The sequence below is a fragment of the Benincasa hispida genome, chromosome 1 (genome assembly GCF_027475165.1).
Source record: "Benincasa hispida cultivar pf3 chromosome 1, pf3_genome.v1.1, whole genome shotgun sequence".
In the NCBI taxonomy this organism is placed as follows: Eukaryota; Viridiplantae; Streptophyta; class Magnoliopsida; order Cucurbitales; family Cucurbitaceae; genus Benincasa; species Benincasa hispida.
In genome coordinates this window covers 64,228,952-64,233,588 of record NC_143478.1, presented here as the reverse complement: position 1 = coordinate 64,233,588, position 4,637 = coordinate 64,228,952, and positions in this window count along the sequence as shown.

The window sequence follows — 4,637 nt, the reverse complement described above, 5'->3', positions numbered from 1 at the left end:
TACCGTCACGAGCATTCCTTCTCCACCCCATACCAAGGTCAACGCATGCCCAAGCTTAACCCTTCTAGGTTCCTCAAGAAACTCCAAAACCATCCTTACTTAGAAGATCTTAAGGGAAAGTTTTAGGGTTTACACCTGGCTAGATGGGTTCTATTGTCTAGGTAAAGAAGATTATGTTCACAAGTTGAAGAAGTCTTTATATGGGCTAAAGTAGTCTTTAATGTTGTGGTATAAATAATCAGGACTTGGTTGTAACATGAGTTCGTATGATTCTTATGTACATCAAAATAAAACTTATGATGGTCCAATGGTTTTTCTACTTTTCTATGTAGATGATATGTTCATAGTTGCAAAGTCCAAATCTAATATTCAAAAGTTGAAGAAATTTCTCAGTGCCGAGTTTGATATGAAGGATTTGGGTGTTGCTAAGAATATTTTAGGTATGAAGATCTATAGGGAAAGAGATAAAAATAAGATCTTCCTTTCATAAAAAAACAATATTCATAAAATATTATCCAAGTTTGGTAGGTCACCAACTAAGCCTAAGGATACTTCTAATGTTGCAAATGCTCGTTTGTCATATGTGCTTTCACTTCAATCTGAAGTTTAGAAGAAGTATATGTCTCGAGTTCCTTATGCTTGTGTAGTAGGAAGTTTGATGTATTTTATGGACTGTACTTAGCCTGATCTTGCCCATGTTGTTAGTGTTTTTAGTAGGTTTGTGGGTCAACATAAGAAGAAGCATTGGCAAGTTGTTAAGAAGATTTTTCATTACCTTAGAGGTACATCTGATGTTGGTATCTTTTATGGGAATGACACAAAGTGTTTGTTGACTGTTTATTTTGATTCTTACTATGTTGGAGATTGACAGTAGGAGGTCTATGACTGGCTATGTATTCACTCTGGGTGGTTCTGTTGTTAGTCGGAAGGCAACGTTATAGCCAATAGTTACTTTTTCTACTACTGAAGTAGAGTACATGGCCTTGATAGAAGCTGCCAAAGAAGGAATATGGTTTGGATGTCTAGACAAGGATCAAGTTCATCATGAAATGACAAAGTACATTGATATAAGATATCACATCTTAGTAAGTGAACAGAGAGTTAAAGTGATGAAAATTGGTACTACTGATAACTCTGTTGATATCTTCATCAAACCGGTTTTACAAGGCAAGTTCCATCATTGTTTGGTCTTACCGAATGTTTCAAATTGTTAGTGATCCCTTGTGGGACAGTTTGAGGCATGACAGAGAAGTCTGGGTATGTCTGGTAATGTTGCTTATGTTGCATCCAGTACATTTGTTATTTGGGAGAGAATTCAAGTCAAGGTGGAGCTTTGTTGGAATGTCTTGAATTTGTTAACTGGTACTTCAAACAACCCAGTACAAGGGTCTCGTTTATTTAATTATTTATGGTTACTTACAATTATGACCCTAGGGTTTAGAGAAGTACACTATATAAACTCTCTAACCCTAGGGCGTCGTTTTGTATTCATAAAACATTCTCTATAATAATATTGTTCTTCTTCTGCCCCATAGATGTAGCTAACACACTGTCAATGAATCACGTAAATTTGTATGTTGATTCTGTTATTTTACGTTCTTTTGTATTCTTTGATTGTCGATTTTGTAACAATAGCTTTGTGCTAGCTTAAGATGCTCGATAAGAAGAGATATTCAATTGTTAGGAAATTACGTGAAGATTTGTTTGAGTTGATTAGCAATGGCTATCAAGAAATTGCTTTCAAAAGGGTATGTCAAATTTCAACATAATATCCTTTAATTAAGTTTTATACTAGAAATTACTTCATTTTGTTTCTATATTAGGTGGAACCGCTAATTCATGATGAAATCTTGATGGTTGCTCATGATTTTATGGAAAATTTCTGTGCATTCATCTTGGTGAAGTTTTTCCATATCAGGAAACATAAGTATGGCTAATTGTTATCTATCTTAGTTTGTGGTTTTGAAGACCTGCTAAAATTGTTTAAGAGATTTGGAGTTGCAATATTTTTTAAGGTTGGTTTGACAGTTGTCTACAAAATGTGGTTCAACTTCTCCTTTGAATTGTCCATCAAAATGTCCCTCGAATTGCTGATTTTGTCATATATATTTTTCTTACGTAGAAAATTATGTGTTTTTATTTGTGAAGGATTTTTTCTTCACGTTTTTGTTTTGTTTTGTTTTTTTTTTTTTTGGTTTTTTTGCAGAATTTGATTTGATTCTTCTTTTCTGTTGTGAATATTTAAGTAGTTATAATCTTTTTATGGTTGGCCGTGTTGAATAATTATTAAGTCGTTGTCTTGTATTGGTGCTGAAAATACAAGGGTACCAATCCATATGATTGTGAAGCTCTTTTTATTGTCGATCTTGAGTGATTCATTAGATCTTATTGATTCATTCTACTGTATTTATTGATAAGAGATTCTCATACATAGGAGGAGGCTATGATTTTCCAAGTGAAGTTGTCTTCATTTGAAAATGGAAAAATAAATGTTATTGGTAAGAGAGTGTCACAATTAGGAAGAGCCTAAGGTTCATTAGAGGGAGTCTCACACTTAAGGGGTGCATAAGTTTCATTGAGAGGGAGTCTCACACTTAGGAAGAGCCTAAATGATCATTCATAAAGTTAAGTTAATTGTGTGTCACTATCATTGTCATTTATTTATAAATAAGTACAAAGTTGTAATCTTTATATTTTATAGAAGTCAAATTATCTCTCATAGGCATACTACCTCCTAGATGTAGGTGGTATTGCACCAAACTGATTTACTAAACTCTATTTTCTGTTTGTTCTTTATTTTTCTGTGTTTAACTCTAACATTCTTGGAATTGTTATAACATAACGTGTAACAAATTTTACAGTGTGTTAGATAACATTTATTTCACCGAAGATACTATTAAAATAATTTCAAGTCTCATATTTTCCTATACAAGATATGGGGGTTTCCTTACCTTAAATTGGTTTGATAGCTCTTAAAGGAGCATTTCGGATAGAGCTTCACTGTAGCTACTGTTGAATTGTGTCCCAGAAATCTTGTGAACTGACAGCTAAGTGGTTGTTGGATTAGTATTCAAGGATTGTTGGAGCATAAATATTGAAACATTCACTATTTTTGTATTAATGAAATAACAAGAGATTAATTTTGTTCAGCAATTTTGCCTCTTAAATATTGTCAAGATTTACACAGAAAGAGGTTATTATTTTGCTGAAATTAAAACAGTTTCTTTTTTTTTCCTTGAAACAATAATAAATTTTTTACTACTACGTGTGTGTTGCAACAATGTTTTCTTGACATAGGGTAAGCTTCAACTATTATCCACACTTTGATTGGCTTCAAATTAGTGTATCCATATAATTTAAGGTCTAGATCTACAAGTTTGAAGGCCTTCGAACATAAGTCAACATTATTTGGAGCCTTTTCGGTAAGATTGGGTAAGGATTGTTGCTTTAATTCTTATTTGAAATTAGATTTTGTGTTAAAATGGTATTTTAAACTCTTAGAACTCATCTGTTATAGTAGGGTAAATTTCTATGTATTTCGTTAAGTTTTAGCCAGGTTGAACACTCTTTGGACTAGTTTGAAAATAATTAGAGTATGTTAAATCAGTCTTTGACTTGTGGAAGGATGTTGTTTGTAGTTTGAACTAATTTCGTGTTATGAAGATTAATGGTGGATTTTAGATAAGAATATTCTTGTTGAAAATCTTTTGGTATAGATTTAGATTTTTGAACTAAGTTCTAACACTTAAACGTTATGTTTACGATCTATATGTCTAAAAATTGACATTTGTTCATTAAAGTGAATTTTTAGATTGAGAATTAGGGTTAATTATGAATAGAATATGTAGTATAAGGATAAAATAATTTCATATATAGATCAAAAAAATGGTAAAAGTCTAAAAAACTCATGCTTAGCTATCATTTTGCTCGCTTCTTCCCAGTTTTCTCAAATTAAAAGTTATCACTGATAGCAGCTATCAATGATAGCCACTGATAGCTGCTATCAGTTGCTATCGCTGATAGCTTCTATCAATTACTATCGATGATAGTTTCTATCAGGGATAACTTTCAATTTGAGAAAAATTAATACAATTATAAAATATTTGCTTTTAATTTGTTATCAATTATCAGCAGCTACCATTGATTCACTTTCATCAATTGAAATCAAACCTCGAAATATCAATACTTAAGATTATCAGTAGCTATCAATGATAGACTTAAATAGTGATCAACTTTGAAAGAAGACCAACGACTTTGATTACCATATTAGCTATCACTAATAATCTTTTATCATGACTATCACTGATAGCAGCTATTAGTCGCTATCACTGATAGACTTTCATGAATTAGAATCAATCTTAAAATACTAACATTTAAGGCTATCAATGATAGACTTCTATACTTGGTTATCACTTTTGAAAGAAACTCGATATACAGATATCACCTAAGTTATATCAACGATATCACTTACATCACTCATATTGTGTTTATCAGTGGTAGCTTCTTTCACTGATAAGATGCTATTAATGATCTCATTGCTATCATGCTATCAGTGATAGTTCTCTATCACCGATAACGTGCTATCAGTGGTAGCTCCTATCATCGATAATGTGCTATCAAGTAGCTTCTATCACCAA